We start from the raw sequence: 12,998 nt of genomic DNA on the forward strand, positions 1-12,998 counted from the left end.
TTGCCTTGCCTAAAAAAGAGAGCCGAATCCTCACTTTGGGACTCTTTTTCTTTTCTCTTAGTCACTTCATGGGCAAGTCCTGCCATCACATAATCCATTGTGAGTTCTTTTACTTTGATGGATTTCAATGCCACAATGACATAGTTATAGGAATCAAGAAAGCTCATAAATAAGGTCATGACAATATCACTCTCTTCTAAAGGCTTGTCAATAATAGCAAGTTGATTAGCAAGGACCTTTACCTTGTTGACATGAGTCATGAGGTCTTCACCTTCTTCCATCTTGCAAGTGAAGAATTTCCTCCTTGTGAAGATGATATTGGATAAGTTCTTGCTCTCATATATGTTGCAAAGAGTCTTCTATACTTCTGCTCGTTCTTTACAAGAGATGATGTGAGAAAAATTGGCTTCATCCAAATTACTGGCAATCATGTCAAAAGCCTTCTTTTCAAATCTTGTGAAGTCCTTCCTCTCTTTAGTATCAGCATGCGTGCTTGGAGGCTCTTCACTTTCATCTACAATGTCCCAAAGGTCCAAAGACGCCAACAAAAGTTCAATTTTGACCTTCCAATGGTAGAAATTGTCACCTCTAAACTTCTCAATCACTCTCAAACCTTCACTGTCACTTGAAGCCATATCTTAGAAGAGGTCTATCAAAAAATATCAAGAAAAAGAGTCTCTATGTGCTTAAAATTACTAAAACAATTTTGTACTAATAAAATCTCAGAATGCCCTCTTATGAACAAATGAATGTTTTTTTCACTCCAAACACTCCCAAATCAACTTTTGAAGCTTCTAACAAGTATGTGAACTCCAATCAACGTCACCATCTAATTTTTCTACTCATAAAAACTCACTTTCTCATCACATAATCAAAGACACTATCAAGGTCTTTGTATAAGGTCTTAATCACTCAATCTTTGGAATTAAGAACCTTCAAACTGATGTAAGAGATCTATAAGGCCCAAATCAGAACCTCCACAAGTCAAAACACCAGATTAGATCATACAATCTCTAACATCAGCAAACACTATAAGATCTATTCCACATAAGAACAACAACCAACAAATTACTTCAACTTACTTGAATATCACAACAAAGTGTGTGTGGGCCCATAACCTATTGAAGAAATAGAATAAGCAAGACACAAATAAGTAGAAATCAGCAAGGTTAGACACAAGAAAAGTGTGGAATGAGATGCCTCTCACTTCCAACACCCTTTACTTATAGATAGATGTTACATCCATTTTGACTAGTATTCATGTTACTTTCATCTAACTAAATCCTAGATTCTTCTTAACCTAGCCGTCACTTTAAACCCTAACCGCCACCTTAGTAACTTTCCTTAAATCATCTAAAGTCTCTTAGAACCTTCCAAGATGTCCTATGATATTCTAGAACTTTCTTAGAATCTACTAGAACCTTTTGGAATCTTTTCAAAATCTACTAGAACTTTCTAAAATCTTCTAGGATTTATAAGAATCTTCTTAAAACCTTCGAAAATCTTTTCAAACCTTCTTCAATTGTATATCTGTGACATCACCTTCTCCTCTAGCTTTGAGGTCTTCGAGAAGCAATATTATTTCTAGTTAGTATATGCGCAAGAAGTTGAAAATCTGTCGTATAGTGTCTGTTATAAATTCTAATTATTTTTTATGAAGCAAATGGTTCATAGGTTCATATAGCCATTGATAGTACCCTAAGCCTTCTACTTGTGACCAAACATGAACTTTGGTATCTTTGTTATAGAATTATCTTACAAATATTCTTTTTGGGCATCCTTTATAGATAGATTATTCTTCAAACTCAATTACTAGTGACCTATTATTAGATATCCTTTCACGTCTTCGTGGTTCAAGTAGCTCTTCATCTCAAAATCGTCTTTATGAGCTACTTAGTTGAGATGGCATGACCGACATAATGTCTATCTCTTGACTATCCATATCACATGAAGTAGATAAGACCAAAAGAATATAAATAAGTTGTAGTCTTGAACTTAAATTATTAACTTATACTATTCTAAACATTTAAAAAAAATGCCTCTTCTCCTTCTTTAAATGACCAAGAACTAAGAATCTTCATAGTCAAGCTATTTTATTAAGCTACTATTCTTGATTTTGCCACTTTTGGTCTAGATGGATATTATTGACAGAACTTATGAACCTTCATTTGTGCATTTATAAGGTTGCTAGCTAGTTCTAACGTGCAATCATTGATATCATATCTTTGCTAATGGACAAGATACTCAAGCCTTCTATGTCTTATTCTTAAATCTAATACCTCTTTTTTCTCAAATTTAACATAATCATTGATTTCAACCATAGGATATGGTGGTTGTCTTCAACCAAATATGTTTGATTCTTTATACCTTTCTAAAAGTGAAACATGAAAGACTAGATGAATCTTCATGGATGAAGGTAATTCCAAGCAATAAGTTACATTATTGATTTGTTTCTGAATCACAAATAGTCTCAACCTTTGGTAGTCTAATTTATCACATGGCCTATTGGTTTTTATGTTGTGCTAAAGAAGCCATATTTTTTGATCATCTTGGAATGGAAGATTTTCCTTCCTCAATTCATTTGAAATTGTGATATAAATGCATTCATACCTTGGCTGTGACTTCTTTGACGAGTCCAAAAGCAATAAAGTATTTTTTTGTTTTATAAGTAGAAAAGTAGTATTCAAATAGAGGAGCTTCTTTGCATGAGTTTAGATTAAAAAAATGTATGAATTAAAACTCAAATAAGAGAGATATACTTGTTTAAACTTAAGCTACTAATTTGATATCTATTGTTACTTTTTCATGCATATTAAGAGTTTTAAGATACTAACAAGAAATCAAGGAATTAGATTAAAAACTAGAATTTAAGTTAAATATTATACATTGAAGGATCAATAGAATTGAATCTAAAATGAGTGAGATATGGCTAGTTAAAACCATCAAACTAAAACTAGGATTTTGAAGAAATTAGAGAAATAGAGGGTTTTGATTTTAAGCTAAAATTTGAGCTTCAAGACGAATTTAAAGCTCATTTTTTGTGTACATCTTATTTATAATATAAAGAGCTTATTTCTAAAATTTCATATCAATTGAGACTCTGATTTGAGAGAAATGGAAAAATTTGTTCTTAGATATCTAAGGTTTTTACTTTCAAAAGTATTTGATAAGGATTTGGTGATATCAGTCAATTAGCAATGAATTTATAGCTAAAAATTTGTATTGTGATGATCAAAGATATAAGTTTTATACTCCAAAATTTTAAACTTATTTGAATGGCTAAATCTTGGAATGTAAATATTAAGTTTCCAGTTTGGTTTTGACTTTCAAAAGTACTTGCTATGGTTTTAGTGATATTAGACGATTGGTAATAAATTTATAATTAAAAATTTGTATAATGATGATCAAATATGTAGATTTTGTATTTCCAAATTTTGAGCTTATTTGAATAGGTGGAACTTGAGATATGAATTTTTAAGTTTTTGATTTGATTTTAACTTTCAAATGTACATGCTAAGGTTTTGGTGATATTAGACGATTGGTAATAAATTTGTGGCTAAGAATTTGTGTGACAATGATTAAAGATATAAATTCCATAATTTCAAATTTTAAGCTTATTTGAATAGCTAGATCTTGGATAATAAATTTTCAAGCTTCAAGTTTGTTCATTTATTACAAATATAGTTTTGTAAATACTCAATGGGAAATCTAAGAAGGTTTTGTGCATATTAGACCCAACTTGAATACAAAGTAGGATCCTACATCTATCTAAAGTAGAATCTTAGTACAACATATTGGTGCTTTCATTGAGAGCTACTTTAAGAGCAATCAATTGAGTTAGGAATTATGGTTTAGGATATAAGGTTTAGAATTACATAGGTGTCTCCAATATTTGAGCATCAATATTTTTAGATTTTGACTTGACCTATCTTCTTATTTATGGTATCTAAAATTTTAATAGTATAATTATTTTTCTATATATATTCATAGTTTGAAAGATATAACTACTTTGACTTGGACTTTAGGATTTTGATTTTTATCATACAAAGGTTTTTGAAATTTTTGAAAAGTCCATTGGATCCATTTAAGAATCGTCAATTTTAAACATGTACTTGAAGTTTTCAAAAAGTGCATACATTTGGAGATATTAAGTATTTGATTATTTTGACTTTTGAGTTGACTTTGAATATGAATAAGAAATTTTGAATTTTAAATTAACCTACCTTTCTATTTTAAGGATCTTGAAATATAGTAGTGGACTTGAAATCTTATAAATATTTTTTAATTTTGAAATATAAGGCATTTGACTTGATACAATTTTCTGTTGATTTTTTTTGTACTTTGTCTTTTTGAAGTTTTGATTCGACCTACCTCACTATTTACAATGCTTTTGATTCTAATGGTATATTTGAAATCTTGAGCAAGTTTATAGTTTAAGAGATATGAGGTTTTCAAAATCACAAAAGTTGACTTTGATTAATATATGATAATTTTTTTAAAAAAAATATGTAATAAATACATAGAAGTACCTATATATAATAATAATATTTTAAATAGAATATGTAGGTATATATCTTTTTAAGATTTAGGATTTAGGATTATAAAGGTGTGTCCGATTTTTAGGCATTAATATTTTTAGGTTTTGACTTGATCTACCTCCCTATTTGTGGCATCTAGGATTTCAATGGTGTATTTATTTTCCTATACATATTCATAATTTAAAAGATATAGCTACTTTGATTTAGACTTTAAGATATTGACTTTTGTCATACAAAGGTTTTTGAAATTTTTAAAAGGTTCATTGGATTCATTTGAGGGTTTAAGATTTGGAATTTAGGAGTTAAGTATTAAGAATTTATGTTATATATGTATTTCTAAAAAATGAGCATAATTTAGGATTTACGATTTAGGATTTTAGGGTTTAGGATTTAGGATTACAAGAATATTCTTGAGGTTTTTGATTCTAAATATCTCACAATTTATCACAATTTTTTCTATTCTAAAATTTTACCAAGGCTTATATTTTTTCAAAGACTTTTACTAATATTTTTTTTTTCGAAAGTATGTATTTCACTTATAATTTAGGATTTTAGAATCTTAATTAAGAGTTTAAAGACCATAATTAGAGATTTAAGTTTCTTATTTGTTAAGATGTAAGAATTGTGTATAGAGTTGAAATGCGTATAGAACTCTGCTTAGCCAAAACAAATCCAATAGATAGGTCGTTCATCTAGTCTAGGTCCGAAGAGTCTCTCACACCGCTTTTTGTCTCGTTCAACAAATTTTGGCTCAATGGCTTGTATATCTTTATCCCTTGATTTGCCTGCTCTTTACTTGCTATATCATTGACTCTCCATCTTCGTTCTCCTCTACTTACTATTATTCCTTCTGATTCCATTGTTTCAACACCTTTGTCGGCATCTTGGTCATACTTTATGAGTTTCAACACAGCGACGATGGCCTCATTGTGTATTACTGCTGAAGCCACTATACAACCAATGCTAGAGATGCATCCCAAGTTTCCAATTATTACAGCATTGCAATAAGCTCTATCATTAATTTGGTCACACAAGCCTCACCACATCCAAAAAAATCCAACTTTGAGAGGCTCTAAAATCGTTCCTCAATGAAAAAATTCCATCATTTGACCTTGTATTACAACTCATGCTCAATCGGACATTTCTTAATCTCCCTTCCATCTCTCTATCCCTGTTCTATAATCCACACGTAATTGGATATTGCAGTGGCTATAGCAATACGTTGGATTCATCCTTCATCTCATGTTGTTGTGTTCATTGCCATCAATATCAGCCAACGTCCATATCATTATATTGTCTCATTCTTTTATGCTTACCAACCTACTAAATTTTCTTCATGTCAGGCCCTAGAAATGAGCAATGGTAGTAAACAAAGGCAGCCAATTTCAATTTGTGGCCATACAATTCTAATTGGTAGACATGCATTCAACTATTGGCCAAGCATGCATAGAACAGCATACCTCACTTTGATGGAGTCTATGACATGATCTTTAAGCATAGAGAAGCTAAGAGAGAAAGACAAAGAGCATAGTAGGAAAGAAGAAGAGGATTAGGAAGAAAGTGGTGTCATACTGTAATTGCTTATAGTATGTAAAAATTAATTAAGACATATAATATGTTTATAAGTCTTGAAGTAGATTAGAGTAGTTAGTAAATAAATTTAAAGGAAATTAATATAAAAAATTTTATTTGGAGATTTATCTATTTTGATTATAATATTTATATTATGTAGGATTTAGATATTTAGTATAAAACTTAAAAGAAGGTTGGAGTTTAAAGATGAAATTCTAAACTATTAGGAGGCTTATTAGGAAGGATGAAAGTAAGGTATGGTTGGATGAAGGTAAGGGATGAAGACCTTCATCCATATTAGTCGAATGTCATGCCTAATGGGCTTCATGGAGGCTACCCGAGGCCTTATTAGAGATTAGGATTTCTTTCATAAGGGCATTTTAGCTTTGGAGGTTTGGATCAATAAGTTTAGGATTTTGGATACAAATTGGATGCAAATTTTATATAATTTGGAGTTTTTATGAAAGAATTATTGGCACTTAAAGTTAAGGTGTCAATTTTGTACTTACTGTCACTCTTTGGGGCATAACATATGTTTACGAAGAGCAACAAAAGATCAGCAATAAGGATTAAAGAAAAAACTTTTTTAATTATATTTTTTGTATATTGTTTGATAAATTTGGAATTTGGATGAAGATATTACAGAGGATTGAAGTCAGTGCATCCAAATCAAGGATAGTAAGTAAGTGATTTTATTCATAATAATGGTTTGAGCCATATCTTGAGTTTCTTGACAAATTTTTAGCTAAACCTTTTGAAGAAGATAGATTATTATGTTAGAAAGCTAAATATATAAATTTTGTGGCATTTGTGTACTTAGTTTGTGAGATATGAAGAAAATTGTACACATGTGTATAAAAACTAGGGTTTAAAGCGACTATTAGGGTTTTGGTGATATTTTAAGATCCGTGATGAATTTGTAGTTGAAAATTATTGTCATGGTTGTTAGAAGTATATCAATACTTTATGTAAAATTGAATGTGTTTGAATGATCTGATTGGAAGATATGAGTTGTTGAAGTTTGAAAATAATACCCCATAAGGATCTATAAAGGTTTAGAGTTTTTTTTTATCATATTTTGGATGTTATTGGAAACTTAAGACTTATATATTTGATGTAATTGCTCCTAAAAGTATTATACATATATACAAATTTGGTCTTCTTTATTTCAAGACTTGATTGAGCAAATAGTTGTAGCCAAAAGCTTAGCGCTTTTTTGAGGCAAACACTCTTTACCTCGACAACCATAATAGAGAAAGAAAATTGGAAGGGAAGCAACCTCTCAGGACAAGGAATTGAAGCCAAAGATAGAAATGGAAGTAGTACTTGGAAAAAGAGGTTGCAAAGAGTAGAGGCCCCTAGAAAAAGAACGTATAAAATTTAAAGAGTTAATATCTACCAACACCTACATGGATGTGGGAAGAGATGGCAGTAGTGTGCCCTCATGCGAATGCAGATGCAAATACTATTGAAATAAAATTGAAAGTAAAATAAGTTACCTTGTAAAAGATATTATCTTAAATAAGTTGCTAATGGTGAAAGGGTTGACTCTTGGTGTATAGAAAAGGCATCCTATGGATATAGGACGAAGTTAAGGACCAAAAGTCAAAGTGAAGAGGATAAAATATGAACTAGGGAATATTCAAAGATTAGGTAAGAATAATTAGTGTTTGGCATAGGATATCTTTGTGGTTAGTAAGATGCCAAAGGATTCAAAGACCATAGGATATCTTCAAGGTACGTTAGATATCAAGGGATCCTAGGACCAAGGATTATGTATGTAAAAATCAATGAGTGGAAGTTGTCTTGTAGGACATCAACGATAACCTATAAATATTGGATGAAATTTAACTTAGAGGATTTCATTTTTATAATATAAAATATAAAATAAAATATAAATTATATTAAAATAAAAAATCTTATAAAAAATTTAAAAAATTTAAATTTCTTTCAATTTTATATATAATTCTTTATAGTTATGTAATTTACATTATAATTGAATTGATATAGGTGAATTTTAACTAGTGAAAAAATTTAAAGTCTTATTAGGAAGAAAGAGATAATTTTATTTGATTATTCTATAAGTCAATTAGTAGTTGTGGATTAAGAGAATTCACCTATTAGAAGGCTTGTTCTAAATCACAAGTAACAAAAATTATTAGAATCTTTGAATATAATTTAATTCAAAAATCATTCTAAGAATTATGCTCCTTGCAATGTGCCAAACATTGATGGTAATGTTGATCCTAGTTTGTATATAACTCCTACTAGCTTGAAATGTATGCTATGTGAAAAAGCTCAAGAAACTACTACATTGATTCTTTACAATCTTTATTCAACACAATGGCATATGAGTTGTTTAATCCCACCTTTAGATCAAATTCTTATTAAAATAGATTTGTTAATATAGATTTGCTTATGATATCAAGAGAAATTTGAGGAATACTAATATGTTGGTAGGAGCTATTTAATTTATCATTATAAAATCCTATAATCAAGTAATAATGATTGTAGTATACCATCATGAAAGGGGCTTCATTGATGGTAAAAAGAATGAATATAGGAGGCCAAATTGGCCTAAAAAAAACTCATTTGGCCTTTGATCTACTATGGTTTTTTGTGCTCTTTAAATCACTTCTATTTTATATTTTAATGGAGGCATACAAATATTCTTGTTTGATTTATTTTATGGTTGTAAAAGATATTGAGTTGTTACTTATACCATTTATAAAGCATGTTGGAAATGTACTAATATACATTGTAACTTGCATATTATTGTTGGTATTGTACAATCATTTTTGATTGTATAAATTAATATACACAAAATATAGTTATGTACAATAGTTGTTAAGATAGTATAACTCAATATTTGTATATATTGGATATGGAATTATTTAGTATGGGATCATGGTGCAAAGATATAAAGACAATAGAAGAATGATAAGAGAGTTAGAAAGAAGTTTGGATGTCATTCTTTAAAATAACAAGTAATATAGACTTTGGATGGATTATTGGTATCTCAATTAAGACCTTAAGATCAATGATCTCTTTGAATACCAAGAAGGGCTCATCTTTTTCAAGTTGAGGCTTTAAATGAGGAGTATTGCTTAAACTTAGTCCTATCATTGTACATCATAGTCCTTTCGTAGTGCCAATATATGGTTTGGTTTAATATTTTGTAGTCAAACCTTCTACTTGCTAGATGTCTATTCAACTCACCTATTAGTAAAAGAAGCTTAATTGGCCTTGACTTTGATATAGTTCTTTATGTTCCTAGAACCACTTCTATTTTTAATTTTAATGGAGGTATATAAATATTCTTATTTTATTTATTTTATGGTTGTGAAAGGTATTGAATTGTAACTCATACCATTTGTAAAGCATGTTAGAGATGTGCTAATATACATTGTTACTTGCATATTATTTTTGATATTACGTAATCATTTTTAATCCTATATCAAGGACATAAATCTCAAAAAAAGAGAATCCTCGATATACTCTTATGTCACTGAAGAGAATTAGAAAGTCACTCAAAAAGTAGTATAATATTAACTAAAATGGCTATTACCAAAAACAAGAAGACTAAAAAGTCTTGAAACAAAACTAAGAACTAGAATGGTATTGACAAGAGTAGAAAAGGCTTTACTCTAGCTTCCATATATACTCTTAACTAGGAGCTATGTAGTAATGTCCTATAAGACCATTAAAACACGTTGACTTTGTTAGCCACATGACTTAACTTATAAGGCAAGTTATCTATATATGCGCCACATAATTAGCTTGTTTCACAAGCTACTATGTGGAATTAACTTGTTCCACAAGCTAGCAATACATGATTGATTTGTTGGTCAAGTTTTTAACCTATAAATACATCTAAAGTCAAAATCGTATCTATAAAGCTTTTCGAAAGCTTCACTAAAAGACTTTATGAAATTAATCTATATTTACCTACTTCTACCTAATCATATAAGTAATTATTGAAGTAAATATATATATCCATGATATAATCTTCTCCTCTAGAGACGAGTTCCATGAGGAGCAATCTTCATATATTTAGGAAGTCTAAGATGCGACGAATTATATTTGCTATATATTCCAATCTTTATTTTCTTCAAAGATGTTTGATAGGCTGTCTCAACCATTGATAGTGTCTCATACTAGGGCAAGAAGACCACCTTATTATTTGGTCATTGTTGAGGTCTTTGTAACTTCCTTCAAATAAAATATTTGGAACATTATTTGGAATTGCTCCTACGTCTAATAAAATCACCAAGCAATGGGAGTTTTTTTTAAGATCGTGATATCAAATATATTATATCTCACCATCTATTTAAAGAAAGATATGTCATTCTTGAGGATCTTCATCTTAATTTCATTATCTTGAAGGTTATAACAATCGCAATATTTCATCTGGTATGTCTACAAATGAAAGCTCTTGAGTTAAATCTACTAGCTATTGGTTCTCTATCTCTTTAGCATCATAAATATATATAAGCTATAAATAAAAATAGAAGGCAGAATGTTATCTTCTTTTGATCTTATTTTTTTTATAACAAAGATTTGTTATTCTTCATCTTAATATTTTGATACATTTCGTTGATGAAAAGCTTCAACTTTCTTTGCTCCATTTGGAAGATTCTTTGATAGCTGCCATGTACATTAACTGATATCATATTTGTGCCAATGAAAAAGTTTTTTCAACCTATTTTGGCACCGCTTTGAATTTAAGACTTCTTCTACCTCAAACTCTTGATTATTATCTACTTCTATAAGAGAAGGTGGCATTTATCTTCTTTTCAAAATATTCATTGTCTTATATGGCTCAAGAAGGGACACATAAAATATAAGATGGATCTTCAAAGATCCTGGTAGATGTAATTGATAAGCAACAATATTGATTGTTCACAAATAGAAAAAAGTCTCAACCTACGATAGTCCAACTTATCACATAGACGATTAGTTTTGATATTGCGATGAAATAATCATACCTTGTTATTTATATTAAATTATGCTTGCTCCTTGTAATAGGCATCTACGTTGGTCTTTTGCCATCTTTGAATTTTTTTTAATTATATCTTTATTGTTGGATGTAGCTTTGACAAATAATTTGCTAAATCTTATATTATAGGATTATCAACTTTAAAAAGTGAAAAGTATCAAGTCATAGATGATAACCATAATCATTAAAGAAAGGTATTTGTTGAATAGAAGAATGTACCAAATTATTGTATGTAAACTTTGTCAATGACAAAAGAGTTGTCCAATCATCTTGATGATAGTTGTTGTTCTCATTGCGTTCAAGTTTCAGTAGACCAAAGCAATTGAACTAATAGAGGTGGGTTCAAACATGAGAAAAGATTGGTTATATGAATTGGGTCTATTAGTGTCACAATTAACTGTACTCTGGCTATCTGAAATCAATTATAAAACTACAAAATATTCAGGCTTACTACTTCTCTCTTAATTCAACTTATAATCCATTCTACGATTATCAATTCAACAATACTTCTCTCAATCACAATTCTTCATAAGCAAATAATAAAGAAAAGAAAGAGGTAGTACCAAGCTTACCTCGGCTTACAACTCTTAGTCTGGCTCTGAGCTTACGACTTTCAGTCTAGCTCTCATACCAAAAAGATGATCTGTAGGCCAGCGGATTCCAAAGGTTATGATCTTTTGAATTCTTAACCATTTATTCCACTAACAACCTACTGTTACCAACTAAATTGCCTAACTATCAATCTAATTCTCAAGGTTGTCAATAATCAACTAGTAACTTATCACAAAGTTTATTTACCTATTCTACATAGCTCTACTCCTAATTGTGCAGTATCTTAACAAATTTTATTTAACCTCAACTTATAAAGACATAGCAGCATTGGTTTCTTCAATCAATGGTGTTGGCTTACCACCTTTTGAAATGATGACCTTCTCCTCTTTACATCTTCATCGTCTGCCTTGGTATTCGATGGTTCTCTATGCAAATGTACCATCAGATCTTCATTCAACAAACCCAATTTTTATCCTTGAGACTCACGTGAAGCAATTTGGTTGTCACGCTCTTTCAACATCTTCTATCATTCTTTTATCGGTTTCAAAGATATCTTCGAAGGTATTGTTGCTAAAACTTGCATATTGGTCTGTACTAAATTATTGGCCTTCTTCGCTAATGTATCTAATTTAGTCTACAACATCACAACCTCTACCCATAATCGTTCTTGCCATTCCTTCCAATCGGTCTCCATCTTTACTATCTCAGATACCATGTTCGCCATCTTCTCTTTAACCACAAAAAAAAATACGATACTTATCAAGAGCCTCCCTCCTACTTCTTACTATGGTCCAATCAATTCGGTCGACTCCCCTTTTTGTAACAGAAAACTCGTCCCGGTGTCGTATCACGTGCTTTCCTGCTCGAGAACGCGCCGGGCGTCTGACTGTAGAAGGTAGTATGGAGATTCGCCGATAGTCAAGCAGTCTATCAGTTTTTGACTGTTGGAATATAAACGACTGCAACAATGTATCATAAATCTATACAGATGCTCTTCGACTGCTTGTCGAAGTCTTTTTTTTGCCCAAGCCGATAGGTCTCTAGACGTTACAGAGAACCCCGAACAACCCAAACTGTTAATCTTCAATACCCCTTTGTACTTACGATCTTGTATCCACTGACTGTCTTGTTAGATTAACCCAATAAATTTCATTCACTCCGCATACTCAATCCTATAGACACCCCTTTAATCCTTCAATCACAGACGTAACTCGATTTTACAAAACAGTCAAGAGTATTCAAACCTACTTTATTTAAAAATCCCGATTCACCATTACAACACTGACTTCAGCAGCGATTGCCTTAGTCTTCCCAAAACTCTATGAAGAAGAAAAATC

This window comes from Physcomitrium patens, chromosome 7 (assembly GCF_059467195.1).
Source record: "Physcomitrium patens ecotype Gransden chromosome 7, ASM5946719v1, whole genome shotgun sequence".
NCBI lineage: Eukaryota > Viridiplantae > Streptophyta > Bryopsida > Funariales > Funariaceae > Physcomitrium > Physcomitrium patens.